Here is a 13,608-nt window from a genome sequence, read left to right as displayed (position 1 = left end):
CATAGTGAAATTGCATTATTTTTGTTAGATTTGTTCATAGGTATTTTGTGTTTATTGGTGCTTTCTGAATTATAACTTTTTAAAGATTTCAGTTAAAAATTGCAAATATATAAAATATAAATAATTTTTATACGGATCACGTAGCCAACATTCTTGCTAGTTTTACTTAATTCAAATAATTTATCTGTAGATTTAAAAAAAATTTTACATAAGCTGTTTTGCTTTCTGCAAATAATGATAGCTTTATTTCTTTGTTTCACTCCTTACACTTTTTTCCTGTCTTATTGACTTGGCTAAATCAAAACCAGTTGTCATCAAGTAGATTCTGAATCATGGCCACGCTATATGTGTCAGAGTAGAACTGTACACCATAGGGTTTTCAATGGCTGATTTTTCTGAAGCAGATCACCAGGCCTTTCTTCCAAGGTGCCTCTGGGTAAACTCAAGTTTCCAACCTTTCAGTGAGGACCTTAACTGTTTGCACCATCCAAGGACTCCATTGACCTGGCTAGGACCTCTGATATAATGGTGACCAGAAGTGAGGACAGTGTCCCCCGCTGTTTAGTTCCCAGTATCAGAGAGCCATGACAGAGTTTCTACCACCTGGGGTAAGCAAGGCCTCCTGTCTTCTCGGTCGAGAAATCTTAGCTGTTTTGAAATTGAGGTGGGGGGAGAGTTTGAGGGAAGAGAGTTCACCTCAGCAGAAAAAAAATTCGGAATGAGTGGCGGGCCTGTCATGCCTGTGTTTTGCCCGCCTTGCAGTGCAGCTAGTACGACGTATGTGTCTCCGTGCTGAGGCTTGCGGTGTTGAGAGAGGAGTCGGAGGCTCACCATCAGGACATAAGGATGTGCTGGTCTGCACGGGGCTGCATCACCCCCCGACTGGGGAAGTGCACACGTTTCCCGTGGCTTCTATGACAAAGCACCACACACTGGGTAGCTTAAAACAAGGGAAACCTATTGTCACACAGTTCTGGAGGCTAGATGTCTGAACGGAGGGTCTCAGCAGGATCACGTTCTCTCCAAAGCCTCTAGGGGAAGATGCTTCCCTGTCTCTTCCAGCTTCCGGCAGCCCCAGCCTTTCCTTGGCTTGTGGTGATGTAACTCCAGCCTGTCCCTCTGTCTTCACACGGCCATCTTCCCTCTGTGTCTATTTGTCTCTGTGTCTTGTCTCCTCTTCTATAAGGACACCGGTCATATGGGATTAGGGCCCGCCCTGCTATGATCTCACGTCAACTTAACTAACTACGTCTGCAAAGACCCTGTTTCCAAGTAAGATCACATTCATGGGTACTGGGGTTAGGATTTGCACATATCTTTTGGGGTGACACAATTTAACCCACAACAGGAAGAATCAGACTGAATCAACAGACTCATCCAATCTTAGACTTGGCAAGCCTCTGCTTCAGTCTTCTACTGATGGAATGAGTCCCCAGGAGTATCCTGAAGAACTGCAGTCACCCCGACAACCTGGAGCTTCTTGGAGAACATCCCAGCAGGCCTTCCATTGTCCCTGTCCGTTCCGTTTTACAGTTCATGACCCTGGAGCAGTTCCCCATCCCTCACCCCTTTACCAAGGCAGAGGTGGTTCTCACGCTCCATTTGTACTTAAGCTGCTGCTGTGGGTTAAATTTGGACCTGTCTCTTGCTAAGTAAAAAGGAGCCCTGGTGGCTCAGGGGTTAAGCACTCAGCTGCTAACTGAAAGATCACCAGTTTAAACTCACCAGCCGTTCAGAGGGAGAAAGATGTGGCAGTCTGCTTCCGTAGAGATTACTGCCTTGGAAACCCTATGGGGCAGTTCTACTCTGTCCTCTAGGGTCTCTATGAGTCGGAATTAACTCGAAGGCAGTGAGTTTGTATTTTGTTTTTCTTACTAAAGAGTCCCTGGGTTGCCCTAAGGTTAAGCCCTTGGCTACTAACTGAAAGGTTCCCAGTTAGAATCCACTCAGAAGCTCCTGGGATGAAAGGCCTGGCGATCTACTTTGGAAAGGTCATAGGCATTGAAAACCCTGTAGAGTGAAACCCTACGGAGTGCAATTCTATTCCAAAATGCATGGGTGGCCATGAGTCCGAACGGGTTCAACAGGCAACTGGCCTTCTAAGTGCACGTGCACGTTGCGCCCTCTTGCGGATGCCCCTCCCCGAGTTAAACGATGCGGAGATACAGGAGTTCTTTCCGGTTCCCTCCAGCCAGGTAAGTGGTGAAGCCCTAACCAACCGAAGGGAGAAACTCTAGGTGCTGAGGAAGCCCGGGTTCCCACTCCTCTATCACTACTTCCTGAGATAAATGAGAAGGCATGCAACCCTGCTCTACATCCACTTTGGTTTCTACAAATCCTTTTCCTTTTTCCTGGCCACATCTGGTGGCTAGTTTTCAGGGGATAGATCCTGAGTCCCTCCTCCCACCCCGCCTCCCCTTTCACCTTCCCGTCTCCCCAGGAGGCTTTTCCACCCTGAGAGCCCCTTGCTATCTCTAGTTCGCACTTGGACTCACGCTCTGGGCAATAGGAAAGGTACAGGTCCAGGGCTCGGTCTGCACCAGGTGTCGTCACCTGCATACGCTGTGGCCCTCCACTAGATTCCGACTCATAGCGACCGCATAGACTTTCCAAGGCTATAAATCTTTACCGAAGCGGACTGCCACATCTTTCTCCCCGAGGCCGCTGGTGGTTTGGAACTGCCACGGACCTTTTGGTTAGCAGTCCAGCGTTTTAACCACTGCGCCACCAGAACTCATTGTCTAGGCTCCGTCATCTTTCCCCAGAGCGCACTGTGGGAGATGGAGGTCGGAAGCCTTTAGCCTGCACACTCCCTGTGGCGGGAGGCCTCAGGCATGAGCTGCCAGCAGAGAAATTTTCCTCTTGAAGGAAAAAGCTATTTAACAAGAAGGACAGATCAGATGCTCTCCTTTCTCTGTCTTATCTCTCCTCCGTCTCACCTCTCCCAGGCCTATCTATGGCCGCCTTCGGTTGCTCAGGCTCTCAGGAAGGGCTGGGGGGAAGCAGAGGCTCACAGGGCTGCAAAGAACAAGCAGTTACTCTGAAAGAGGGAGGGAGGGAGGAGGGAGGGAGGTGCAGTGGGGTTTCGCATGAATGGCGCTGGGGGCTGCACAGTGGGAGCCGCAGGGGAGGGCAGGCGCTGCCCTGGTGGTGCCACAGAGCCAGACTCCTCCCCACGCCTTCATATGCATTCCCCACACCACTCTGGGACTGGGACACGGGCTGTGCATAATTAATTTTTATTGAAAGAGTTTTTTTGTCTGCAGACACTGTGTTCTGCGTTTGCCATGACGATGAAGTCTCCAGTACAATTTTGGATTTAATTATAGCCCCATTTTGAGGGAATTAAAAAAAAAAAAAAAAAACCCAAAACTCTCTGTCAGAGGAGCAGATAATTGGTGATGCCAGGTGGAACTGAGACATGGGTTCTGGGGGTCAGAGCAGTTGCTTCCGGCGGATTCAGAGCTCACGCTCCATCCCTCTGGGCTTTGATTTGGTTCTGGCCTCCCCTCTACCCCATCTCTGGAAGCAATGTTAACCGCTGGCCCCCAAGGACAGAGAGGGAAGAATGTGCCTTCTAAGCCATGCACGCAGGCCAGCTACTAACCATTCTCCCCTACTGCCCCCCAGTGTCTGGTGACCTTAATCTAGGACAGGATGTTTCACTGTGGAATTATCCTAAGATTTCTAGGCCTGGGGCAGAGGCTTTTGCTTCTAAGAGTGAAGCTGATATTTCAGAGTGAGGGTCCCAGAAAGGTGGGCAGGGAAGAGGCAATCAGGAGGAGGAAGATGTTTAGTCCATCACAGAGGAGCTAGTCATCCACAGCACGACAAGCAAGCAGAACCACTGGTGATACCAAAGGGGCAGTCTGAGAGGGATGGCACAAAGTTAGGACCAGACATTTGAATGTTTCTTTGGCCATACCAGAAGGCCAGGGAAGTGGTCAGTAAGTGAGAGTTTGGAGTATCCAAAGGAAATTCTCCCAACAAGGGGAATTAAAGTTATTTACAGATAATCTTGATTGGGTGGTGTCCTAGTGAAAACACTAGAGTGACACTCCACTAGAAATTAAAACAAGGGTTTTACTGAAGGAAAAAGACGATTAAAATCATTCTGCAAAATGGACAGACACATGGGAACTCAAAGAAGAGGCTACAGCGTATGCTCTAGCTTGCATGCAGAGCAGTGAAGTATTTATCAGGCATAGCAACAAAGGCAAATGGTTTCACATAAAGGGGGATACAGGGGAAGGAAAGAAAATTTGCAAGGGATTGTCAAGTTACAAACTTTCCTAACATCAAATTTCAGCCTAAAATCAGTCTTTTATTTCCCGATACAGATTGACTAAAGCAGTATTTCTAAAGCAAGCCTGTAAACAATCCTGATGTGGTGGTTTAGTGTTTGATTGTTGGCCATGTTAACCCTGGTTGGAGTCCTTGAAATGGAAAAGTCAACGATTTGGTTAGGAAGGAGATTAGATCAGTTCCAACTTGAAGCCTTTTGAAATGTAAACATTGCCCACCTGGCTAAGAGGGAGTGAGTTAGGCCCTAGGCATTTACTGAGAGCAGTTAATATAGCAAGATTATTTACATAAGCTAAGGTCCGGTTCTGTACACTTTTTTTGCCACAAGGAATGAAAACTTTCACAGAAAGCCAGCTTGTCTTTTGTAGAAGGCAGAGGAAGGCTTCAATTAAGTTGCAGCTTAATTTAAAATAGAATTTCAATTTAAATCTGGGGTTAACCATTTCAGTCATGCCAAGCAGCACCAGTTTTAAGGTTTGCTTATTCAGTTACCTTTATGTTTTTGCATAAATGTCACGATTTATGCCCCTCTTTTGCAGCAAGGCCTAAAATTCTTAGCCAGTGTTTGAAAACTATCAGGAGAGGGAAAGAACAAAGGCTAAAGACAATAGAGGCACGAAGGAGAAAAATGTACTCAATATAGGAGGACTGGAAATTGCTGATTGTTGAGGAATGAGGGATAGGAGAGACCTTTAGATGCACAGAGTCAAGAGAAAAAAAGAAAGAAATGAAATTGGAGCAATGACTGGAAGAGGGACAGCTTGTAAGGTTGCAAGAGAGACAGGGACAGAAAAAGAGAGAGCAATAGATGACAATAATCTCTCCCAAAAAAGCAATTACGTTTGTTTCCTATCATTTGATCATCCTCATCTTCCTCCTATCTCTGTCCTACAATCTGTCATCATGTTGTGCTACCTCAGGGGCATCAATCTCCAAGTATTTTATTGTATTCTATATGAATGGTGCCACCTGGAGTTGTGCCCTGAGGCAGTGCTGCCTACATCGCACCTGTTTTACTCCATGTAACCTCTCCTTTGCTGTCCTCTTTGCAGTGTGGATGGTCTGAGGGGCAGCATGTTCCTGCTCGGGGAAGAGAGTGCCTCAGAGACAGCCTTGGTTAAGGAAGGGTCCTATGAAGCTGTGCCAAGATAGCATCCTGGGGAAGGGCAATGGGGACAGACTGCAGCTTACAAGGTTGCCCCGCTTTTGGAAAATACAATATTCACGTATATGAACCTACTGTTATCGTTGTGTGCCATCAAGTCGATTGTAACTCATAGTGACCCCATATGACAGAGTCAACTGGCCCATAGGGTTTTCTAGGCAATAATCTTTACAGAAGGAACCCTGGTGGTGCAGTGTTTAAGCATTTGGCTGCTAACCAAAAGGTCAGCAGTTTGAACCCATCCAGCAGCTCCTCAGGAGAAAGACCTGGTGATCTGCTTCCATAAAGATTACAGCCTAGGAAACCCTATGGGGCAGTTCTGCTCTGCACATATAGGGTTGTTATGAGTTGGAATCGACTTGACAGCACACAACAACAACGGCAGTCTTTACAGGAGCAGATCCCAGGTCTGTTCTCCCATGAAGCCACTGGTAGGTTCAAACCACAGACCTTTCCGTAGCAGCCGAGTGCTTAACCATTGTGCCACCAGGGCTCCTCGTGAACAATATTAAAAATCTGTTACCATCAAGTCATGTCTGACTCATAGCGACCCTGTAGGACAGAGCAGAACTGCCTGCATAGAGTTTCCAAGGCTGTAATCTTTACGGAAGCAAACTGCCATGTCTTTCTCCCGAGAAGTGGCTGGTGGGTTCACACTGCCAACCTTTTGGTTAGCAGCTGAGCGCTTAACCACTGTGCCACCAAGGATCCTTCTGTGAACAATATTAGACAGTTTTAATTCATGCATGTATATTTTATCTTCTCAATGAATTTGTAAGCTATTACGGGTTAGGGCTCTGCCATGTTAAGTCTCTTCATTTATAATGTTTTACTTGCATGGTTAAGGAATCTTGAGTTCAAAAAGTTCATCACAAGAAAAAAAAACTTCAACGGGAAAAATACATGAAGGACTACAGGAAGTCATCTTCTTTTTTTTTTTTCTGAGTTAATATTTTTATTTATTTATTTATTTATTTATTTTATTGTACTTCAGGTGAAGGCTTACAGAACAAATAGTTTCTCATGAAACAGAAGTACACCTGTTGTTTTATGACATTGGTTAACAACCCCACAACATATCAACCCTCTAACTTCTCAACCTTTTTTTTTTTTTGGTGAAGATACACATAGCCAAAGATATACCATTTCAAAAATTTCTACATGCACAGTTCAGTGACATTGACTACGCTCTTCCAATTGTGCTGTTATTCTCACTTAAGATGAAGGCTTACAGAACAAAATAGTTTCTCATTTAACAGTTACTACAAATGTTGCCCTATGACAATGGTTAACAATCTCACATCAACAATATCCTTACTCAACCTTAGGTTCCCTATCACCAGCTTGCTTGTCCCCTTCTGCCTTCTGGCCCTTGTCACTGGACTCCTGTACCTCGTTAGTCTCATTTGGTTTTACGGGGCTGTCCACTCCCAGGCTGAACAGTGAACCTTGGAGGTTACTTCACCACTGAGCTAAAACGGTGTCTGGGGGCCATACTCTTGGGGTTTCTCCAGTCTCCTTTAGGCCAGTAAATATGGTCTTTTTTTTGTGGGTTAGAATTATGCTCTACATCCAGGAATTCATCTTCTTAATAGTGATTTTTTTTTTTAAATTATTTTTCCTGCAGGAATTTCAAAAGTAAGGCCTTTTTTTATAGCTGTAAGTGGGTAGCTACAAAACCCAAACATCACCGAGCAAATCCAGCCTCTGATTATATTGAGCTTTTGCCCAAGAGAAATGGCCTCCTGCTTTCTTTCACCGGTCACAGTCTTTAGCCGAGGCGTGTTACACATTCTTATCACCTGGGTCATCTGCATTTCTCCGATAGTGCCTGGCAGGACCAGCTTTAGGGTAGGTGTGACGGGCATCAGTCTGTGAGGAACAGTTTCTAGCATCCAGGAAGTGGGCCTCTTGCCCTTGAAAATAATCCTCCCTCACCTGGACCCCATCCCAGCTAGTACCTAAAAATCCTTCAGGACAGTGCGTTCTATTCCTTAACTTGAGACAGAGCTTAAAAATAAAAACACCTGGAGAGGTAAGACATTGGCACAAATTGAGACTAAAGAGAAAACAAATGATCGTTTCCTCAGAGCAGGAAGGGGCAAGGTGACATTATAGCTAGGTAGCCCAGTGTGCACGTGGGGGGAGTGAGGCTCTTGTGTCTGGACTCCTTGGTCACCTCTGCCTGGGAAGTACCTCTCTTCCACCCTACTCCTTGGCTTTGGTAAGCTCTTAGTTAAAGTTCATGTCTTAGTTCCCTAATACCATGAAGTAGGTGGCTTCAAACAACAGAAATCTATTTTCTCACAGTTCTGGAGACTAAAAGTCTAAATCAGGGTTTTGGCCATGTTGGTTCTTTGTGAGGACTTCCTTCCTAATGTCTGGTGGCTGTCGGCAATCCGTGGCGTTTCTTTGCTCTTTATAGATGCATCTGCCTCTACGGTCACATGGCATCTCCCCCGTGTGTGTCTGTTCCTCTGTGTCTGTACTCCCCTTTATACAACACCACTCAGAAGGAATTAAGCTTAGGACCCACCCTATTCCAATATGACCTCATTAACTTAAAAAAAGAAAAACCCTGTTTCCTAAAAGGATCACATTCTCAGGTACAGGGGTTAGTTAGGACTTTAGCATATATTTTGGAGTGACACAATTCAATTCATGACAATTCCGCTCAAGCGTCACACCTTCAAGGTAGGTTTAAGTACCTTCCTCTGTGCTTCCATTGCTCCTGATGTATACCTCTACCATGATCTTTACCACATCTCATTGCGCTAATTTTCTAGGTATGTCTCCCTTTATGACATGAGCTGTGCCAAGGCAAGAACTGGGCCTCCTTCATCTGTTTCCTGGTTTCAAGCATAGTGCCTGGTACACAAAACCCATTGTCACTGAGTTGATTCAAACTCATGTAACCCCATGTGTTACAGAGTAGAACTGCTCCATAGGGTTTTCTTGGCTGTAAATCTTCATGGAAGCAGACTGTCAGGCTCTTCTTCCATGGCACCAGCCGGTGGGTTCGAACCACCTACTTTTAGATTAGTAGTTGAGCACAAACTGTTTGCGCCACCTAGGGACCTGCCTGGTACACAGTAGCCACTCAATAAATGTTTCTTTTGGGCTGAATTTAACAGTGGTATAGTGGAAAGAGTATGGACTTGGGAATTAGGTGTACTTTTAACTGCTCTTCTCAACATTTGCTAGCTTTATGACCTTGGGTAGATAGTATAACTCAGCCTCAAAAAAATCTCATGTGCTGAGAGGATTTCGTGAGATAATGAAGATAGTTCACTCAGTGCAGGTCTTGGCAGGACTGTTCTCTAGTTGTTTGTAACACTACAAGGAAATCTAAGGTGAAAGCCTGAGACGAATCATAACCCTGAGAGCTTGTGTGTTGTACATGGAGCTGCTTATATCATCTCTTGAAGAACATCTCCTCATGTACGCTGGAGAGTGACTGGAGGACCAAGAGAGCTGACTGTCTGTGGCTCCTGACCCCCAATGAGCCACAATGATCAAAACAAAAAATGAGAATCCAGTGTAGCCACTTTGTGAGAAGTCTCAACTCTGCCAGATATAAACTGCTTTCCAATCTCCTTTTGTCCTCCTTTCCTCGGTAACATATTGGGTTGGGTTTTCTTCGTTCCCGATTACAAAATGGGCAAAAGATTTGAACAGATACCTCACCAAAGATAGACAAATGGCAAATAAGCACACGGAAAGATGCTCAACATCATATCTCATTAGGGAATTGCAAATTAAAATGACAGTGAGATGCCACTACACATCTATAAGAATGGCTAAAATCCAAAACACTGACAACACCATATTCTAGCAAGAATGTGGAGCAACAGGAACCCTCATTCATTGTTGGTGGGAATGCAAAATGGTTTAGCCACTTTGGAAGGCAGTCTGACAGTTTCTTACAAAGCTAACCATAGGCTTACCATAAGATCCGGCAACCATACTCCTAGATATTTACCCAAATTACTTGAAAATGTACGTCCACATAAAAACCTGCATATGAATGTTTATAGCAGCTTATTCATAACTGCCCCAAATTGGAAAAACCAAGATGTCCTTCAACAGGTGAATAGATAAACTGTGGTACATCCATACAATGGAGTACTATGCAGCAATAAAAAGTAACGCTCTATCAAGCCACAAAAAGACACGGGGGAACCTTAAGTGCATATTGCTAAGTGAAATAAGTCAGTGTGAAAAGGCAGCATATTATATGATTCCAACTATATGACATTCTAGTAAAGGTAGAACTATAAAAACAGAAAACAAAACAAAAAAAATCTGTTGCCATGGAGTCAATTCCAACTTACAGCTACCTATAGGACAGTAGAACTACTCCACAGGGTTTCCAAGAAGTGGCTGGTGGATTCAAACTGCCGACCTTTTGGTTAGCAGCCCCACTCCAGTCGCAGAGCTCCGGTAAAACTATAGAGACAGTATAAAGGTCAGTGCTTGTCAGGGATTCAGAGGTTGGGGGTCATGAACAGGTGGAGCACAGGCATTTTTAGGGCAGTGAAACTATTCTATATGATACTGTAATGGTGGACACACGACATTAGGATTTATCAAAACCCAAGGACTCTACAACACAGGTGTGAACCTTAACGTAGACTCTGTACTTTGCTTAGTAATGTATCAGTATTGATTGGTCGGTTGTAACATATGTACCACATGAGAGCAAAACACTGATAGGAGAAACTGTGCATGGGGGTGAGGAGTATATTTATGGGAACTCTCTGTGCTTTTTGTACAATTTTTCTGTAAACCTAAACCGCTCTGAAAAATAGTCTTAAAATCAGTTGAACTTAAACCTTAGATCTCAAACTTGATTTAATAAAATCTATCTCCCTTCTCCCCAGGAGGTTTGGGTGAAGTGAGGTGAGGGAAGTTAAGGGATCCTACCCTGGTATTTTGCACTTTCCACCAGCAGTTGGAAGCAGAGATGAGCATGATCTATCCGGAGAACATGCCTGCTCCACCTCTCTCTTCTAAGTCTAGCTTCTGTGGGGTTGGGGTGAGGGGCTCAGAAAGGGGAGGTAGTAGGTCCAAGGGTAGTGTTATAACTGACAAGTTGGTGGGAGAGATGCCCCCTGGTCTTGATCTGAATGCTTGAGCTAAAATGAGTGTGGCTTCCAGGCCAATAAGGGGTTGTGGTGTGTGTGGGTAGGGGGATATTCCAGATGGAGGAACTAGCATGTGGAAAGGCACAGAGGCATGGGAAGCCAGCTCAGCTTGAGGCAGATCAGCACTTGGAAATGGTCAGAAGCACAGGGGGTGAAGGTCAAGTGAGGTAGGCAAAGGTCAGGTCAGGAAAAGGGTCTTTCTTACTTATCCCAGCAGGCTGGATTTTAGCCAATAGGTGATGGAGGCCCATTGAAGGGCATGTAGGCAGGTTTAAGGCATGTTGAGAAAATCTTCCAGGTAGAGCTTGCAGGATGAATTGGAGAGGTGAGAATGGAGAGCAGGAGACAGCACCGAACCCGTTGCCGTCAAGTTGATTCCAACTCATAGCGACTAAATCCAGCTCTGTGCTTTGCTGAGCCAGGTCACTGCCCCCTGCCCACACTCTGTGGGTCTCCTTTCCAAAGCTGCCCAGGCGCAGGTGGGCTCGGGAAACTGTCAGACTCCCTGCTCAAGGCAACACTTGTGCCAGCAGGGGAAGGGAGGCCTTCCTTTTATGGAGGCCTGGGACTCTTCCTTGACAACAGCTCTTAGATCCGTGCTTAGTAACGGAAGATTTTTCCCCTCCCACTTTTCAAGTTCTCCCAAAGAAGCTCCCACGCAGGCCCCACCAGCTCTCAGCCTGCTAATGTCACCCCCTACTGAGGCTCCAGCTCCTGTAGGGACTCTGAGCAAGGTCTGAGGGTGAACGTGTGTGTGTGCACTCACACACACACACACACACACACACACACACACGCACGAGGAAGGACCCTGACTGTCAGTGGAGGGACATGCATTTGGGAGGCCAGGGGACCATGCTGGGCCCAATGTGATGAAAGGTAACGACCTAGTAGCTTTAGAGCTGCACAAAAGTTCCTAGATTGCCACTCTGCCTCTTAGCAACTCAATGACTTGGACAGATTTTTTAAACCTCTCAGAGCCTCAGTTTCCCCAACTGTAAAATAGGTGCAATACTTACCTTTGGGGTTGTTTTGACAAGTAGAGATAGTGTTTGTAATAAGCCTTACATAGAGTTTATGATCAGTAAATAACTATTATTGTTACAAACATTCCTATTCATATCAGCATTTGCGGCATCCCAAGGGGACCCTCCTACCCCCACCTCCCACCCTAAGGTGTTTTTAACCAGTTTTATTTATTATACTTGTTGAACCCCAACTGCATTCAGAACACTGTCATAATTATTATAGGAGACAAAAATATGTAGGATAATAACCTTATCCTTGGATTGTTTATAATCCAGCAAAGGACATCAGAATGGAACATTGTCCTTAGAGGGTAGGTTTGAATAGTACACTTAACTTATACGTTCCCTAACAAATCTTCTCACACTTGATTTTTAGGGCAGGGGGTTCCTTCTGGGGAAAGGAAAGAGGAGAATATATTGTTCAGCTTAACCCTAGGCCAAAAACTCTTAGTATATAATGCTTAGGGTGTTTGTAAAAGTATGTGTGCCTGTGCATCTGAATGTATATGTGAGAGCAAAAGAAAAGTTAAAGTAATTGAAAAGAACCAGTCAGTGTGGCATAGTAAGAAGAGCGTCCCTGCCCTTAAGATTTAGGAGGGCAAATACTAAACACACCATTTTGGGAGAGATATTTGACTTTTCTGCACATGGCAATCATAATCTTCTCTCAAATCAGACAAGTTATTGAATCAAGTGAAATAATATTCCTAAATATTTCATAAAAGAAAAAGGTGCTAGAGAAGTTGAACATAAGCCAAACTTTATATGGATGGAAGTTGGAGGGCTTGTATGTGAGATGGGGGAAAGGTATTTCAGGCTACAGAACTTGGCAAGTGGTCCCTCCTCCTGGCATATTGTAGAAGTTCAGAACTGATACCCCAAGGCCTGTATAGAGAGGAGGAGGGCAGAAGACACAGGTTCTTTCCTGTCAAGTGCAGAGGCCCTGCCTCTCCTCTGATGTTCGCTGACTGCCTCCTGCTACTTATCCCCATGCCCTCCCACCATTGTCTTCTTTCTTCCTGACATCCTCAGTAAGACTATCTATAGATGCTACTGGCTGGCCAGCATCTTACTCCATCATTATCCTTCATATGAAGGTCTTTTAAGAGAAAGTGGCCACAGGTTCACCTTCAAAGCTCTCATCCCTGAAGTCTTAGCTTTTCTAACCCATTAGGATGTTAAATTATTTCAAAAATAGTTATTGAGGATCAATTATATCCTAGCCCTTTGCTAGCAAATACTTTATAAACATTATCTCGTTCAATCTCCACAACAGTCCCATGAGATAAGTTTTATTATTATCTCCATTTTACTAATGAAGAAACTGAGGCATTAAGATTGAGTAACATACCTGAATTCACACAGCTGGTAACCGGAAGTCCCAGGTCTGTCTGATGCCAAAGACTATGCTCTTAGACACTCTATTCTACTGATTATGAACTTAGAACCGAGTGTGGAATTCCCTTTACCTGAGGGTCATTTTGAGGTCATTAGGGGATTCAAACAGTTCTCTGGAAAGATAAGGTCAGAAGAAAAAGCCAACAGAATCTTTCTTGGTTTCATGTATAAGTGAGGGAACTGGAGTGGACTGGAATTGCAAATAGAAATGATGGCTTGGGGGGTACTAGGTAGGAAGAGCACTAGACTGAACCAGCAGATACTCTTCTGTGACCAGTCGTTGGATGGTCTTGGGCAGAACAACCCCTCTGGGCTCAATGTCATCCTCTGTAATATGAGGGAGTAGGAAAAGAAGCTGTCTGGCCTCCCTTTTGATTCAGCCGGAAAATGCTATGATTTGGGGATCATGTCATTCTCAAGAAAATCAGAGAGGCTCCTCCTCCTGGAGGGAAATCTTTAACCATCTCTTTTTCACTTTCTTGGACTTTAGGTCCAAACACAGAGTTGACATTTGTCAGTAACCATAAGAGGGTGGACAGAGGGGATGAAGTAAAGGAAGAAAGAA

The sequence above is a fragment of the Trichechus manatus genome, unplaced genomic scaffold (genome assembly GCF_000243295.1).
Source record: "Trichechus manatus latirostris isolate Lorelei unplaced genomic scaffold, TriManLat1.0 scaffold00184, whole genome shotgun sequence".
Classification (NCBI taxonomy): Eukaryota; Metazoa; Chordata; class Mammalia; order Sirenia; family Trichechidae; genus Trichechus; species Trichechus manatus.
The sequence above is the reverse complement of the archived record's forward strand: the minus strand, read 5'-3'. Positions refer to the sequence as shown.